The 18,978-nt window shown below is 41.3% G+C and overlaps 1 protein-coding gene across 5 annotated transcripts in view; it reads right to left on the reverse strand.

Annotated features, from left to right (window-relative positions):
• FRY (FRY microtubule binding protein) overlaps nucleotides 1-6,241 on the reverse strand; it is a 244,342-nt gene extending 238,101 nt beyond the window's left edge. For 3 of the 5 annotated variants that reach the window (XM_090133321.1, XM_090133320.1, XM_090133318.1), the window contains exon 1: nucleotides 6,125-6,241. The gene's annotated coding sequence lies outside the window, so the exon portion shown is untranslated. The other 2 variants (XM_090133313.1, XM_090133319.1) reach the window with 1 other exon arrangement.
• Between the last annotated feature and the right edge of the window lie 12,737 nt (nucleotides 6,242-18,978).

An 18,978-nucleotide genomic window follows, 5' to 3' on the forward strand; every position in this document is an offset into this window, starting at 1 on the left:
CCCCAAAACTGAACACAGTACTCGAGGTGAGGCCTCACCATTGCCAAATACAGGGTTTTTCCTACAGCTTGTCAGGTATACGTATGATGATCACAACAGAAGTCCTGCAGAGGAAAAACGTGCTCTGTTCCTAACCAAAGTCTCCCACTAGTTGATATAAAGATTCTTTTTTAGAAATTATTCAAATAATATGTATTTGAAAACTAATTACTAGCTAAATAAGTACACCTAATAATTCACTCAAAAGACAGCAGCATTATATAACACTGTCGAATGTTTCCACTTCCTCACATACATAGCATGCAAAAGTTCCCGTCTGACCAGAGAGGGGTGCTCTGGAGGGGATTCCTAGAAGTCTGTGTTCCTTGTCACGGTCCAGTCAGGATGTTTTCCAGTTTCTACTCCAAGCCAAACCACAGACTATGATACAAGAAATAAAATAAACCCACATCCTAACAATCATTCATTTCACAACGAAGACTGAGACATGTATGTGAACTCCTTTCAAAGCACTCTAATTATCTGTGCTCTTATGTAGCTCAAATAAAATAAAGCACTCTACCTTGAAGTATGGGCCATTACTCTACGGACTTGAGCAACAGTATTCCTATTATCACATAGCCATACTTTGTTCCAGCTCATTTAAAAAGATGACAAGGAATTTGTAAGATATATTTTTTTCAGTATAAAGTTTGAAGAATCGAGTTTCAAGTACAAAAGTGAACACATGCTACACTTTTGCCTTTAGGCTTTCAGGCATCTCCTTAAAACATCTACGGAGGTTTCTTGGCTGGCATGAATAAAACATATCAAAAAAAGTAAATAAGATCTACGATTTTTACCAAGGCAATATTAGGAAAGAAAATTTCAGTTTTCAGGGGCAGTAATCCAAGTTTTAAATTTAGTTCTTGCTTCCCCTGACTGCACAGACATCAGAAATTCTGTCATCATTCCCACAGACAGACATGGACACCTACAGCAGCCTCTTGCTATGGCTGCCTGCACAAATGCCACAGCTGCTGCAGAACAGAACGATGAGACCTGTTGCAAATACTCAGTGTTCCATGGAAAACAGGTTTTAATGACAAATTGGTAGAAATATTAGCAAGCAATTAAGATGGTGGATTAGCACACTGAGTAGCCTACTGATTTCTAGTCTGCGGGAGGTGGACCCTCGTGCAGGAACCACAGTGCTCCTTTCTGGGCCTGTTTGGTATGCATACAGAAGTTATATACTTCTTTTCTGGAAAAAGGAAACACAGAACATCCAGCCCACCTCACACAGAAGTCAAAGGAACACTCATCTCAAATAGCACTCTGCAATCTCAATCAAAGATCAAAAATACATGCCCTCAAACAGAGCACAGAGACTCTCCGAAGTCTATAGAAGCTACTGCAGAATTCCACCAGCAAACTGAAACTTTTCAGAACTATACACAGGGCTGTATGCAAACACTGTAAAGTTCAAAAAAGTCAAAAAAATAAGGAAATACTGCAAAGAAATCCATGCTTAAACTCATAGGCATTTACTGAATAATACTGACTGGTACCATTCTACCACATACTATTTTAACATGTTCACAAACACGTGGTCATGTAGCACAAAACTTAGTTTTTCCACCAACATCAGGAATTTAACATTATCTCTAAAATTTACAGTCCATTTCTGAATAAATGTCCCACATTCGAGATGATACCAGTACAGGAACTGACCATTATTCAAAAACAAATTGTACAACTAAAATGCTTTAGGTTCTTTGCATTTAAGTCAGTCTTTTGCTCTTCTTTCTGAGCAATGATTTCTCATCTCTTAGGAGATCATCTCTGGTAAGTCTTAGGTTAGCAGGCCATTTTAGATGTATTTATTGATGCTGTTTGTATATAAAATATTTGAACACTTAGTGGGACAGCTGTTGGAACACTGACTTCACAAGTTATCCACATCCAAAGTGAAAGACCTAATTAGAAAGCATGGGCAGGCTCTCTACCTAATAATAATTAAAAATAAAACATCAACCATCCATTCTACAGGAGAAGCTGAGAATATCCAACAAACTGATGATAATGGCAATCTCTGAGAAGCAGCTTCTGTTCCAGACCTTGCTCTGACACAGGCAAGTTACCTGAAGCCAGGCAGTTTCATGCCCAGTTCAGTGTTAGAAGCACTGCAGCCCCAAGTGTAAGGATGTGGGCAGAAGCATCTCATTTTCCCCAAATGTTACATTAGCACAAATCATTCAATGTAGTGGAAAATATTCTGTGAATTTGGTCTGAGTATGGCATCAAAAACAAATAAGGCAGCAGTTAACTGGCAGAAATTTGCTGCCTCTCAAAGTAACCACAGATACAGATTGGTCATTCACACCAGCAACAAGTATGTTCAAAATGATCATAATCTTAAGAAAGGTCTGAAAAGGACATTAAACTTTCCTATGTGGTTTTTAAGCCAACTCTAAAGTAAATAACATCAGGTTCACCTCGAATATGAGATGCAAATTATCTCAGTTTTGTTCTTACAATTCCCACTGAAGCATCTGTTGTTAGTCATCATCACAGACCCCAAGTTTAATTTAGCACAGTCGTTCTTATATTCAGTCCTCCAGGCCATAAAGCTGAAACACTACAAGCTGCATCATGGAATTCTCTCCTGTAACAATAATTCTAAAATTAGAGAGCAACAGCCTTCTATACACACTATGATATACAGAATGCTTATGAGCCCAACAAGTGTATTCCAGTTTTATATTCTTATCCAAATTCAGATAGAAATTTATTATACAAATCACTGCTATCCCTGCCTGCTTAAAGACATACGACAATCTTCCCTTCCAAGATTTTGATCAAACAGTCCAAGATAAAGTGACACGCCAACGATGCAGATCATTCTCAGGTACTGTCAGTCAAGTAAAGCCTGCACTGGCTCCCTGAAATAGGAACATGTAAGGAGTTTGTTTATTTTATCATAATGACCCACTAACAGGAGATCCACATAGATTGGGGAAAAACAAACTAAGTGGTCCACTTTTGAAACAGAAAACATGAATTTAAAAGCCCTAAAACATTAGTACTGGTAAATATTCAAATCTCAAATATATCTAGAATCCTGTCAGCCTGCAGAAGATGTTTATGCATGTCACGAATATCTAAGATGTGTATAAGCACTGCAAGGGGTAGATTGAAAAGAAAAACAAACCAAAAAATAATAGTTTCACAGGTTTGATTTCTCTCTGAAGTAGAAGCTCACTAGAATTAATAGAAGCCAATGAGCCTAACTGTCAGTTGTTACAGTCATTATAAAATGGCAGATGCTATCTGGAAAGGCGAGTTAAATAATTTATCAAACAATTTCAAATATCATCAAATTCAGCACAGCCAGCCATTCAAACTGCTTTTAGCATCTGATATGGCTCTAATGGAAAAGTATGAGCTATTTAGAAGCGCTTGCTATTAAGCAGAATTATACTAATGTTTTGAAACGTTACCCAGACATGTCCAGAAGTGACACACTATGAATCACATTACAGATACATTCTCCTGCTCTTGAAATATTACCAGCAACATCCAAGAATTTATGCAAATTAAGAAACAAGTACTTTTGGCAGTCATGTATCACAATGGAGAGCATGGAGATTTTCGTTCTGCACAGCCTAAAACCATTTTTGTTTTTCCTACTGAACTAAAAAAGGTACACACAGCATTTACCCCATAACAGCATTATAAATATCAGCTGAGGCTTCTCCAGAGAATTAAACAATGCCTATACAGTACAAAAGCAACTTCCTAGTAATAATAGGTTGTACTCCATTGTTCAAAGCACGTCTCTTTTCAAAGAAAATGTAAGTCAAGATTATAGTTGGAAGCTTTCCTTTCATTCAAATGAGTGGGCTCTTACACCATTCCAGTATGGTTTAGGGCACTGTTAATGACAGAAGGACTCTAGGAAAAGCTGGGAGAAAAGTGTCTCAAATTCAGGTAAGCAAAAACAACTGGGCAAAGACAGCTGGATGAACTTAGATGCTAATTAGATTTACAAAAAAAAAAAAAACAAAAAAAAAAACCAAAACAGCAAATAGTCTTCAAGGATGTTAAGGTGTTCACTTTATGAATATTAAATTAATATACTAATCTGCTATTAACAACATTCAAATAAATAGGGAATGTTAAGCACAGATTTGGAAAGAATAAATATCCAATTCACGAGTATGAAATCTAACAATGATACTTAGTATGATACCATGAAACTATCAGCACATTGGTCCAAAACATTACTGTTGTCTGCTAGCTCCCAGGACTACACAGCATATGGCTACGGTCACCCGCAGATGGATGCACACAAGGTGCCAGAGACAGAGCAAGAGGAAAGAAACAAATTGCAACATGGGAAATTGCTACTAAATAAAGAAAAATTCATCACAAGTGTGGACAAATTCTAGCACCACCACAGCCAGTGGGAAGATGGAATTTCCATCCCTAGAGATGCTCAAAACTCATCAGGGCAATTCCTGAGCAACCTGATCAAGCCGGGTCTGCTATGAGTGAGGGGCTGGATAGATGACATCCAGAGGATTTTCCAACCTAAAATACTCTATGATCCCACGATTACAAGCTTGTTTCTTAAAATCCCTTCCCCTATTGGATATACACTTTTCAATTTACACTGTAGGACGTCTCCTGTATACTTACAATGGCTTTAAAACAAAAAACCCAACTTCTCCTTTCTGAGAAATCACGATGAGATCATCAGCAGAAATAGTATAAACAAACATGATTATTTGGCTTGATATAACTAATGGTTTTGTCACAAGCTGAAACACAGTAGCTAAAACAAAATCAAAGGATTAATGTACAAACTAAAGAACAGCGCTACCAGTTATCACTCCTACCTGCACCGCCAACATGCTGCAGATCTTCTAAACAGAAATGACAGTACAGAAGAAAACTACAGATCAAAACCTCTCAGGTGATCCCACAGAAAGAGCTACCAAGTGCCTATACGACCAGGTGTAAGCATACACATGGCTGAGACCTTGCACCTCAGCCTGAAGACCCGGCCATAGAGGAGGACACAGCAATGAGCACCTTCGCTCCCGTGCTTACAGCGTGACCTTAAGATAAACTCTCCTTAGACGTGCAAGAAGTAAAAGCATCACTGCATACCTATGGATATTAACTGGACCGTGCTTATAGACTCATCCTACCGATTATTTTTTCCTGAAACACAACTATTGGCCTTAAAAGAAGGAAAGAAAAAAGGCAAACAGTCGAACACGTGGTGTTGCTATTTTTGTAGGCAAATGGCCCAGCCCTTCGGAAAGACGGCACGGGACACCTGTACCAGCGCCTCACCAAAAGGGCGCTATTTAATAACGAGCACAGGAGAGAAAAAGACAAAAACAAACACCCCGAACACACGCAGGCCTCCCGAATCGCGTTATTTCCCACTCCTTCAATAAACACGAAGCTATTTTTAAGCACACCGAGACGGCAGACACAGCTAAAAATAAGTTTGCCGGCGCGGAGCGGGGCACGTCTGTCCCTCACACGCCGTCCCCGCCTCCGGCGGCCCCGCACGGGCCGAGGGGCGGCAGGTGGGGCGGCGGCTGAGAGGCTTTTGTCTCCGATCGGCTCGGGGAGACAATAAAGGAGGCGGCTGCTGCGGGGTGGGCGAGCCCGCAGAACGCACGGGGAGCCGAGGGGAAGGCGGACCCTCGCCGCGCTGCCAGGAGCCCCCAAACTTTCTCCCGGGCTGCGACGGGATGGAGAGCCGCGGCGCAGAGCCGAAGCGGAGCCGGGAATCGCACCCCGCCGCCGCCGCCCCTCCTCTACCAGCGGGGCACGGCACGGCACGGCACGGCAACGCCTCAGCCGCCCGCCGCCTTCCCACACGCGGATGGGACGCGCACCGCGCACCCGCCGCCCGCTCGCAAACTCACCTGCGCACGGCGAACGCAGCCCCGGCAGCGGCGCCTTCCTGCCCGCCCGCCCGCCTGCCTTCCCTCCCTCGCTCGCTCCTGTCAAAGTTGAGCCCGGCCTCCTCCGCCCATCTCCTCCCTCGCGGTCGGCAGCCGCAGCCCGCAGTCAGCCCGGCCCTCCCTCAGCGCGCTTGGCGCCGCCCCGCTCCCACCTGGGTCCTGCCGCCGCCGGGCGGGGAAGGGGAAAACGAGGAGGCGGATGCGGGCGGCCCCGCTCAGAACGGCCCCGCCCGGAGATCCCTGCGCGGGGCGGGGCGGGCGGCTCCTCCCCGCCGGGCCGCGCCGGGAGACGCGACACCAGGGCTGGGCTGGTAGCGAGGCGACGGCGGCTTCGTTGTACCGCTCGCGCGGAGCTCCGTGGTGGGAGGACTGGCGGCCCCGAGAGGGGGGTGGCTGAGTGCCGCCCCCGCTGTGTGGGGCTTCTGTCCGCAAGTGTGAATAAAAACATCGGGGATTTGAGCCGTGAATGTGCTAATAAAGAGTTCTTAAACCGAAATCCTCGCGGGGATGTGTGTTTCAGGCGTTAAATGAAATCACGAAGCAGAAAAAGGAGAAGCGTGCGGCAACTGCTGCTCGGTATTCAGAAGGGAGCTTCTGAGAGGCGCTCTGATAAGCGGCGCTCCTTCGCTGCCAAGCGCGGGAGCCAGCGGGAAACTGTGAAAAGGTGGGTTCTTGAGCCTGCAGTGTGAGATAACGGCAAGGTGACGGTGTGTCTGAAAGCAGCCAGCCTGTAAAGGTCTGAAACCGTCCGTGTTTTATATCGTTTTCAGAAATACAAGGGAATGTGCCTGGGAACACAGGGTACAAGTCGTGTGGAGGTTGTCCTTGCTCAATGGTTGGCTTGGGAAATAAAAACTCATGAGATGAGGTACCAGGGAAAATACCAACTTCTACTCAGCTTTAGGAAAATGGCTTGAACAAAAGCAACCTGAAGCAAACTGCTCCTTGAACAGCACAGCAGGTGCCCTTGGCTTCCTAGGGGTGGACATTCCTTCTCTCCTTGTCCTTCCACCTTTCAGCTCTCCCTCCTGCCACTCACCTGTAGGTTTTCTGTTGTGCGTGTGCATGAGGTGAGCATCCGTGTGCTGAGCTGTGTGCATGCTGTGTGGCTGGTCTGACTGCATGTGTCATTAATCTTTCCAAATTAATAACAAGCTGAAGTAAAACTGTGAGATTAGTGATGGCATTAATTAGTGGTGCGACTAATTGGAGTGTCTCATCTACATCTCTCTGGATTCTTGTGACATCTCAAAGAATGTAATACCTTTCAGACTTTCACCCCAGTTTTCCATTTTACTTGTTAAACAGAAAAGATTCAGAAGTTGTGAGCACAGGCTGGTAGATAACAGGACAGAATAACAAAGTAATCACTTAAGTCCTGCACCATTTAGAATTCCCGGATAAAACTGGATGGAAGATGAGGAGTGAAAGCTGCCATCTATGTGAACAACCCCTCTATGCAGCTCTTCTGAGAGGCCAGTGGATAACAGTGCTTCAAAATTTGTAGGTCAGGATCAGAAGAGAGGACTTGGCCCATCCCTGGAGGTGTTGAAAGCCAGGCTACATTGGGCTTTGGGCAATCTGGTCTGTCCACGGCAGGGGATTGGAACTAGATGGTCTTTAAAGTCTCTTCCAACCCAAACCATTCTAGGATTCTAGTAAGGGTGATGGTGATGGTAGACCCTATACAACATGTTAATTATGGTTCTACATCTATTATAAACCACATGCTACATTATAGTTAGACACCTCAGTGCCAAATAAATAGTTGTGTGACATAAAACATATATTAATGTAACTCATACCAATTAGTTTTTAAATTAAAACACTTAAATCTAGGAGAGTAATTATGAACGAGACTCCTTTATCCAACAAGGACATACCTCTCAGGGTAACACAGGTTAATGAAAGAGTTGCCTATGCATCATCTATACAGCATCTGTGCTGTACATCTCTGCCACACAGAGCAGATGCACTGGGGAGAATGGGGTAGTTGGACTTCACCTGTATTTCTGTGCCTCTTGTTGTTCCACAACACAAGTTCTTACGTATTTTGTGTCAATGTCAGAACAGTTAAAAACTTTATCATATGTTTCCTGTGGAGGTTGTGGACTCAAAGTTAGTATGTGTTCAGCGTGAGGAGGTGAGAGACTTTTTTTACAGCAGCTACTGTCTAATTCAGTGCTTCTGCTTCCCCTGAAATCTCATCTGTGATGTTCCATAGGAAAACTGTGGGTCGATATTTCTGCCTGTGCACAAGTATTCCTCAGTTAGCCAGCTTCATAGAAAGTCAATTGTTTTGATCAGGAAACATCTCATCTGCGACTTCGTAATTTACTTTATTAGAAAAATAAGCTTCATCATTTTAGAAGTTGACCTTTATAAAAATGAATTAATGAAGATAAGGTATAATTAGCAGAAACACAAGGATATTCCAAGAGATACAGGAAAGGAGATGTCCTTATGTATAGCACCTACAGCACCCTTCCAAGCTGTAGGTTGCCACAAGGCTCTTGGAAAGCATCTGGCAAAATTTGCTGAGATTGTAAGTCTGTATGGAGAACCCCAGTTAAATCTCTACACTGCAGCTTTCAAAAGACACTGGATTCCCAGGGTTTAAAGGTTATACACACAAAATTCATTCCCAAGAGTGAGCAATATGCTGAGCAAGATAAATGCTGGCTGATTCCCTGGAATACACTAACCCTACACTAACTGCTACACAACTGTGCCACTACAGGACTGATTGTAATTGCTGATAGTGCATGCTGGGAGAAAATTGCTACCCTTTGAGGACACAAGAGGAACAGAAGGGAAATTGTGTCTTAAAAAGGATTCGGTGAGCCCCTGTGTCCTCAGGGCAACTACATTTGTAATAACATTTAACTAGGATTCTTCTTAAAGCCACAGATGAGGCTAAGTCTGTTATTTTTTTATTGTCTGTAGAATTTGCCCTATTGATAATGGGTGGCTACCCATAGAATGCAACTCCATCCCGTCAGTCTTTTGGGTGTGGAAGGTGGGGCTCTGCCAACTTAGTGCTTAATGTGAGCATTGCTCTTTGCAATACTCGACATGTTTAGAAAGAGACTGAAGCCTCTGTCCAGTATTTTATCTCTGACAAATCCTAGAGCTAGACAGAAACACGGAGCTGGCTATCAAGTTGCATTATGTTAGACAGCAACTGGAAAAAGGCCAGCATTAACTGCATGTCTCTCAAACATGATGAGATTTTCACTATGATGAGATTTTCACACCAAGAATGTCTGACAAGATTTAGGAAGGGTATAGCTGGGTGTTTGTGAGTTTTGCTCTAATTTGTACCTTAAAATGATTGAAGATGAAGGTAGGATGACCTTATTTCAGGTATCATCATTTTCACTGTCCACTGAAATCAGAAATCACATTCTTGAAATGCAGTTGGGCATCATCCAGCTTTTTCTGCCCTCCTGACCATAAAACACAACTATTTTTATGAATACAAGGAGTATCTTATAATAAAAAGACATGTGATTATCTTAAAATTTCAGCGATTGAACAATTCAGTAATTTCTTAAATTCAATCAAAAGCTCACTAGAAAAAGCTGCTAGAAAAGAAGTGCAGTGCTAACCGAAGGAGAAGAAGTGAATTAGCAGGACTGTGGTGTTGAAGGGTTGTGTAGTGATGAAGGAAGATGGGGCATTTGGGTATACTCTTCATGAAAGAAAGTGGAAGTAAGGGAAACATTGCTGAAGAACAAGAAGTGAGAAGTGCAGAATCGTGAAACACTGAACAAAAGGAGGCTGAAGTCTGAAAGGGTGATAGGATGGGATAAGAAGAAGAATGTGTGGAAAATGAATAAAAATGTGTTGAAGGAGAAGGAAGGAAGATAAAGAAGTTATTATGGGAGATACTGGGAAAAAGTATTAGTTGGCTGAATATGGGGACAGAACTAAAGCGTATGAAGTGGAAAAGTTGAAAGAAATTCTGAAGGATGAAGGATAGTGTGGAAACTAGGATCTGTGCAAGGTCACTGCATGGAAGGGGAAGAGAGTTGACCAGCTGAACTCTCCTGACACTGTTTTCTATTTACCTAATGACAGTGGCAGATCATAATAATAATGAATAATGATACTTAAGTCCTTTGCAAACAAATTAGAATGCCTCTGTCCTTACAAGGGTAGTGGAGGTTGAATTTCCAGCCCGAAGTGATTACTCACAAGGCGTGCATGCTGGCTGGAGGGCTGGGAGCAGGGCTGTCATTTAATAGAACAGTCTGCAACCTTTTAGAGATCACACTGTTTGTGTGGGAGCACTCTCTAAGGCTCAGTGTATTTCAGATTATAAAGGTGTTTTCTTTAACATTTTATCTCTGCATCTTTTGACTTTTAAATGGCTTTTCTGAGGATTTAACAGATATTCAGAAGCTGCAATAACAGAAATGTTATAACATAACTTTTAAATGGATGTAAAAAGAGTTTTAGAATATGGCACTTTGGGTTCCTTTCTTTTCTTCTTTTCTGTTTCCAAGGAAACAAGGAAACATGGTTGAAATGAATGTCTGAAAAAAGCAGTCAGTCAAACTTGCAACTGATAATTTGTCAGTTCAATGAAGTTAATAAAAAATTGTTTTCATAGTTGGGCATTTGGGTACACTAAACAGTAATGTATTGTTATGATGTCTTTTGGGAGAGTGGCTGTCCCAGAAACTAACATGTCTTGAAGCTCCCAGCTTTTCTGCTTCCTTCTTCTCCAGTTAATGGCATTTTGGCAATGAGGGACAATAGAAATCTTTAGAAAATTTCAAAATGATTGAATGAATCAGAATGGTGACAAAGAGAAGGCACTGTGCGCCTTACTGCTTGACTCTTCCCTGATTTTTCAAAGTACACAGAGAACGGGCGCTCTTCAGCTCTTGCACTGCATTCATGTACACTTTGGTAATACTCAAAGGTCTGTTCTTTGTGCTCAAAATAGTTGCAACAAGTTCTGTCAAAGATGTGATATTGCAAACTCCTTTTCCTACTTCAACAACTGCTACATTTACGGAAGGATAAAAGAGGAAGTTGTTATTGTGAAGAGCTGATACTTCTTTTCTCTCCTAACATTAAGAACTATTTTTAAGTAACATGAAAATATCTAAAATGACATCATTTTATGTCCTCGCTTGCCCTTTTATTTTTATTTAAGGCAATCCAAGACAATCCTGTTTTCCTTCTCTGAAATCCAGGATCATGGAAATGCATAGAAATTACATTCTCTAATACAGTCTCAGCTTTATTTCCTGTGACTGGAAAGGATCTCTGCATTTGCTTTGTAGAGAGACCTTTAACTGCTGCTAACTCATCAGTTTTGTGAACTCACTCCTGCTGTCTTTTATCAGTTGGGTTCAGAGTGAACAAATTGAATGGGGATGACAATGGAGCTGTGTTCAGCATCAGTTGGAAGCAAGGAGGGGTTTCAACGCCCACAGCAGGGGTTTGGAACTACATGATCTTTGAGATCCCTTCCAACCCAACCAATTCCATGATTCTGCAATAAGTTTGGTAGCTCCAATATCCCTCCTGTAAAACACTCCATTTGAAGACTCATCTTTGGGTGAATAATGGAGGAAATGCTTTTTGATAATGACCTTAACCAGCTTTTAGAGGAAGAAACTGTCTTGAGGCACGTATATTCATCATGAAGGGAGCAAACATCGTTCAGATGCTTTTTTGGGGCGGGGGAACCAAAAGGTAGCAATTGGTTGCCAAAGTCTGAACAATAGTGCAATTGGTTGTCCCCTCTAAGGGACTCAAGTGTTCAGTTCTCTATGCCTTCTTGCCATGTTTGCCAGTAGGAAGAGGTTGCAAAAGGTGGTGTTTTCTGACACTTAGTACAAACAACTTCTCTAATTGCACGATTTGATTCAGAGCAGTTGTGAATCAGGGATTGGGAAATAAACCTTAATGAATTAATTACAGTTGTTTAACAGGAATTACAATACTAGACTAAGCACTGAAATGATAGTCCTCACACTGGAACATTTCAAGGAGCATAACGAATACAATGTCCCTCACTAAATACACACCACACCAGCTTCATCTGTATGCTCTAATCTGCGTTGGTAAGTGACACTGCTGTGCCTGGAACAAGACATATGGGAATCTAACTTTAGTTTGCTTGCTTGGATTTGTGTGTGGCAGCATGAATAAGATAATGACACGTAAATATAACGTGTTTTCACTTGGTAAGATTTTTGAGAGAACAGAGACCCGAATTTTAGAACTAAAACCTCCCATGCTCACCTGCAGACTCTTGTGTAGATTCAGAGAATAAGGCTGGCATGAGTTAACACATGGGTTTTGAAACTCATAGAAACAGCCACAATCTCTGAATGTTAAGTCTCCTATCAGATGTTCTCATGTCATATCAATGCTAAGGCTGACATTATATTACTGCACAATCAGTTGAATTGCAAATAAAAGACTTTCCTCACATTTTGCAGTGTATACTGCTTGGTTTCCATACATATTAGGTCTGTGGAATCTGAATTTTTCTGAAGTAGATGAGGTCTTCATTAATGAATTCATGATCTTAGCCAAAAATATAGGTGACATGCTGAGATATTGGTGACTTTAGGAAGAGTGGAAGAAAAGGTTAGTGTGTGTTCTGCTCATGTAAGGATAGTTGCCTTTGCTGCTGAAACATCATGACAGTTGTATGAACTGTACAAGAAAACAGAAATAATTAGACCCTTCTTTCATGCCTGTGCTTATAATCTAGGTGACTTAAGCAACTAGCCCATTACTTACAGAGTTTTTTCCATTTATTACAAATGATGAAACTGTTTTGCCGATGTACTAAATAGTGAAGCAATAAGCAGGAAGGCAAAACACATATCCCAGTAAATTAATTGGACAAATAGCAAAAATTGGAGAAGTAGCATAAAGCAGGCAGACTTCAGCACTAGATACTGTTTTCATTTGAAATACACTGATGGCGTATATCGGGGCATGTGCATGTACACAACCCTGTGCCTTTTCAGCCCTTTTAGACAACTGTGGTGTTGCTGAGCAGTTATACAGAGCACAAAATTCTCTTTGCACTCTGTAGTTCTCTGGGCTGGAAGGGAGGTGAAGGGCAGTAAATAATAGAGTCTGCTTCAACAACTGCTATAGTCTTTGCTTTTATGTGGGTGGAAAATTAATTCCACAGTCTCTCCATTCTACCTCCTCCTGATCCTCTGCATCCCTCTGCTGCACAGGAATTATCTCCTTACACAACACCTGTCAGAATAAAATGGAGAGCAGCAGACCTCACTTTTGCTAGTAGGTGCTGGTGACTGCAAGCACCAGGATGAAGCAGTCCCAAATCAGCAAGCAGTGCTATAAACATGATAAACAACTCCATAAACAGGTTAAGAGAAGAGCACAAGTTTTCTGGATGCCTTGGTTTAGAGATCCTCACAAATACTCCTTTCTTCTTAATTCAGACCAAACATACCACAGAAGGTTCTAGGCTACCTTTCTGATGTCATTTAATACTATACCTGAAGCCATCAGGTGATGTGCAGGGCCATAATGTTATGTTCTCTGGTGCTTATGTTCATTTCACATAAATGCTTTAAGTGTGTCACTATACTATGTTGAAACTGTTATCAAAGGCTATTGTTCTACAGCACTACAAACTTTCTAGTAAGAGGCATATTTTTTTGTGCAGTTGACAGAAAATATTGACCTAAAAACTTGCTTAAGCATGCTTAAATAGATTAAAGAGTAATTAGATCTTTTGAAAAGGAGGTAGGGCACCTTGCTTAAAATGCTTCATTTAGGAAATAAAATCAATACTTAGCAAAAGCTACTTTTCATTCCAAAGCCCGCTTGAAGAAGAAGTTAGAACTATCCTTTATTTCATAGCAGATGCTTTGGGTGGGACTCAGCTGTTCCAGCACAGGCTCCTGGTGCCCTTCAAGTAGCCCAGTGGTAGCTGCAACGTCTGTATGGAGCTGTAGGTATGGGTAGGAACCATCAGAGATGCCTACAGAGTACTGACACTTCTTGAATGGCTCTAGGCGCCTGTGTTTACACAGCTGAGTTGCCCCCTTTCTGGCAGGGATGTGCTTGGCACAGTTCCTCTGGTACGCCTTTTCAGGCTTTAAGAAGTCATTTTGCATTTCATTTCCTTGGGAGTTTGCTCTGCACTTTATAGGAATTGTTTCATTTCTCTTTTCTCTCTGCTTTAAGGAGACTTTCTAGTTTAATTTGTGTCTGCTTCAGGAAAGTAAGGGTGCAGAAGGAAAGGCCTGAATCTTTAGCACAAGGAATTTTGTACAAAGTAGTGTGCTGTTTCTATTTCTCTTGAGTAACGCCCTTAAAAGCAAGCACTAAATCCAGGGTAAGATTTCTTTAGCATGAATGAAAATTCAAAGTTGTTTCATTACATTCAGAAGCATTATTTTGGATTCTTGTCAATATGATTGATACAGAATCGGTGCATAAATTCAGACAGTACTTTAGAGATGATAATTACAGAATTATAGAATTATTAATTTTAGAAAAGACTTCTAAGATCATATAGTCCGACTGTCAGCCCATCCCCACCATGCCCACTAACCACGTCCCTCTTTTTCACATCTCCATGTTTCTTGAACACCTCCAGGGACAGTGACTCCACCACCTCCCTGAGCAGCCTGTGCCACTGCCTCACCACTCTTTCTGTGAATGAATTTTTCCTAATATTCAACCGGAATCCTCTAACATAATTTAATTCCAAATTTATACCCTCTGTCTCATGATAATGACAAATGCTTTTGCAAGCATTATACCACTAGCAATTCTGATCCTTTGAATTTGTTTATTTTTGTTATTTTAGATACTGGTTTCTATATACCCCTTGAACTGAGCATCCCTCAAGGAGCCAGGAAGGTTGTGTATTTAGTCATACTTTTTATGGACACTGTAGGATTAGCAAAATCCTTAGATAACAGTTCTGTTATCTAAGTTCTGTTACTTGCAATTACTTGTCAATTGACTTCCATATTGGTTGCCTTGCTGCCTAATGGGACATTTTCATGTGGGCGACTCTGCTCTTCGGTACTGAAGTGCCAAGGCAAGCGCTAAAGTATCCCACTGAGTGGATATTTCAGAACAAAGACTGAAAACTGAAACGCAGGTTTTCTGTGCACAACAAAATTGATTTTTAAAACAAAGCAGCACACCATGTCATGCAGTACAATACCTCTGGGCACTGAAATCTGTGAAATAGCATAATGCTTTGAGTGGATCAGTAATGAGGAGACACTCTACTCTGTTATTCATTAATCTTTCTAATTGCAAGTGGAACTTATGCAAATACACCTCATATGTTGTTTGAGGATCCTGGCGTTACAAAAATCTGGCTTTTTTTCACGCTATGGTCCAAGGGTAAATACACGCCATTAAGGTCTGAACATAAATAGGCTCAATTTTGTATTCTCAAAAAATCAAAGATGAGTCAATTCTGAGGGATTTCATTCAATGGTACCAGAAAGTGTAGATAGATAATGCTGAACTCTAGATAGCTAAATTTATTAGTGCTTTTGTTTTAGTTTAGTTTTGTGGTTTTTTTTTAAATCATGGAATACTACTACTAAAAGTCATAGAATCATAGAATCATGGAATCACAGAACAATAGGATGGCTTGGACTAGAAGGCACTTTAAAGCCCACCCAGTTCCAACCTCCTGCTGTGGGCAAGGGCATCTCCTACCAGCTCAGCTGCCCAGGGCCTCATCCAACCTGGCCTTGAGCACCCCTGGGTATGGGACATCCACAGCTTCTCTTGGCAGCCTGTGCCAGCACTTCACTACACTCTCAGTGAAAAACTTCACCTAAATATCCAATCTAAATCTCCCCTCCTTTAGTTTAAAACTCTTCCCCCTTGTCCTGTCATTATCTACGTATGTAAAAAGTCTGTCTCCCTCCTGCTTGTGAGCTCCCTTCAAGTACTGGAATGCCACAGGGAGGTCTTCCCACAGCCTTGTCTTCTCCAGATGAAACAAGCCCAACTCCCTCACCCTGTCTTTTTAGGAGAGGTGCTCCACAAATACTTTATTTCCCATTTTATTTCTACTTGATTTCCATTTTCTGAAACCATATTCCTTTAAGTTACCAAGATGCTGGTGCACAAAACATTCTGACCCAGTTCTGAATCTGTTTTTCTATAGAATTTGATTTGCCCACGCACGGTGACTGAAAAAAAAGATTTAGGCAACAAAATTTTAAAAACTGCTTTGATGAATAGATTAATAAATTAGGATAATAATAATTACATGATTTTTCAAAAGCGAAATGTATCCCTGAGGGGGAAAAAAAAAAAAAAAAGCTTACATATGCTTACTAAATTAACATGTAAAATAATGCCAAAAGATGCAGCTTTCTGAGCCATTTTGAGAGGAAGCCAGTATGCTTTCTGAAACTTGTCTGACAGTCTTTTCGTAACTTTTATATTAAGTCTTCTTGACTTGAAGCCTGAATTCACCGAGCTGTGCTTTAATAGAAACCAGATAATGCACACCTACTTGGAGGATTTGCAGGATTCTGTTTGCTATCTGGTCATTAGAAAATGTCATTATGAATACTGATGAAAAAATAGATGAAAAAATAGCTATATATATCTGCTTTCAAATAAACACTGTCAATACTCATAACCTCATACTTTATAAAAACTTCCTGCTTGCTCTATTACAACTGCAGGATTAAAATCTTAAAACGGAAAGAAACTTATTTACCTGCAGCTGCTTAGTTACTATTTGCATTTCACTGTGTTTATAAGGTGAAAGAAAGCTTTTTTTTTTTTTAGTCTGTTTCCAAGTGTCTTGTATAAATACATAGGAATACTTGAGAGAAAAACTGTGTTTTGTGCTACAAAACAATTAGTGTTGGGTTTCAAATCTACAGATCAAGAGAAATACATAGGAGAGAGAGGTCCAACCTCATTCTTTTTATCTGGGAAAATATCTCATCATGGATCACCCAACATCCTAAAATAAAGCTGGTAAACTCTTTCCTTCTGAATTTTCTTTTCTTTCTTTTTTTTTTTTTTTCTTTCTTTTTTTTTTTTTTTGTAACAGAAGTATCAGAGAACATGTACATGGGCTGAAAAATACACTTTACCTTAACAAAAACCTCTCAGCAGCAAAAAAGGAAAGGGGTGAAAAAGGATGGTAGGGTGAAAAGGGTGGTAAGGTGAAAAGAGAATTTAATCCTGAAGGGTTATGTACAGTTGGTTTGTAAGATTTATATTATTAACACTTCTCCGTAACAGTAGGATAAGTCCAATGTTTGATAATTCTTTTGAACCTAATTTATAAATTAGTCCATCAGTATATACTATTTCAAAAATCATTGTTTGCATACAGTTTAATTTCTTCTTATCTCTTGATATTGGTATTGTTATGTGTATAAGTCTATGGGGTTGGATGATATGCATCCCAGGGTTCTAAGGGAGCTGGATGATGTAGTTGTCGAGCCACTCTCCATCATATTTGAAAAGTTGTGGCTCTCAGGTGAAGTCCCTGGTGACTGGAAAAAGGGAAACATCACTCCATTTTTAAGAAAGGAAGAAAGGAGGACCTGGGGAGTTACAGGCTGCTGAGCCTCACCTCTGTGCCTGAGAAGATCATGGAACAGATCCTCCTGGAAGCTATGTTAAGGCATGTGTGAGATAAGGAGATGATCCAAGACAGCCAGCATGGTTTCACCAAGGGCAGCTCATGCCTGACCAATCTGGTGGCCTTCTGGAATGGAATCTAGCATCAGTGGGCAAAGGAAGGGCAACTGATGTAATCTACCTGGAATTGTGCAAGACATTTGACATGGTCCCACGCCACATCCTTATTTCTAAATTGGAGAGACATGATTTTGCAAGGTGGAGTATTTGGTGGATAAATAATTGGTTGGCCAATTGTTATGTCCACATGAACCTAATAAGATTCAATAAGACCAAGTGCAAGATGTTGCACTTAGGTTAGGGCAGTCCCAGATATGAGTATAGAGTGGGGGAAGAACTTGAGAGCAGCCCTGTGGAGAAGGACTTGGGTGTTCTGGTGGACAAAAATCTGGCCATGCATGAGCCAGCAGTGTGCTCTTGCACCCCAAAAGGTCGGCAGTGTCCTGGGCTGCATCGAAAGAGCAGTGGCGAGCACGGAGAAGGAGGGGATTGTCCCTATCTGCTCTGGCCTTGTGAGGCCTCACCTGGAGTACTGCATCCAGGTCTGGGGCCCCCAGTTAAAAAAAATGTGGAGTTGCTGGAGAGACTCCAGAGGAGGGTCACAAAGATGGTCAGAAGGCTGGAACACCTCTCCTATGAAGAAAGGATAAGGATTTGGGGCTTGTTTAGCTTGGAGAAGAGTAGGCTCCAGGGAGAGCTCATTGTGACTTCCCAGTACTTGAGGGGAGATTATAAACAGGAGGGAGACTGACTTTTTACACAGTCTGATTGATAGTGATTGGACAAGGAGGAATGTCTTTAAAATATAAGAAAGAGGGTTTAGATTAGAAGCTAAAAGGAAATTTCTTTACTCAGAGGGTGGGATGAGACCTTGGGGAGCCTGAATTAGTGAGTGACAATTCTACCCAGTACAAAGAGGTTCAAAGTAAATGATTTTTAAGGTTCCTTCCAACCTAAGCCATTCTATGATTCTATGATAATATAAATGCCTATAACGCCTTATGTTTACTGTAGCTTTTTTGAAAAACAAGACAGCAAACAGTCTCTAGTTAGCTGTTGTTTTGTGTAAGCACAGTTCTGTGGTGAGAGGCCAGGCAAAATAACCATGAGGTCTGTAGACCTGTAACCACAACATTGTTACCCTTTCAGTAGGTACATTGCCAGCAGACCTTGCTGTGTGACCAGTTGCTGCTGACAGATGCAAAAAACATTAAAGCTTTACTGGCAGTGCCTATAGCTACACTGCATGTGCTTCTTTCCTAAGGAAGAAATTCACTGGCCCAACAGCCCTTGGATAACGCTTAGCCATACACTCAGAGTACAGGGAAGTTGACTG

The sequence above is a fragment of the Phasianus colchicus genome, chromosome 1, assembly GCF_987193195.1.
Source record: "Phasianus colchicus chromosome 1, bPhaCol1.hap1.1, whole genome shotgun sequence".
NCBI classification, from domain to species: Eukaryota; Metazoa; Chordata; class Aves; order Galliformes; family Phasianidae; genus Phasianus; species Phasianus colchicus.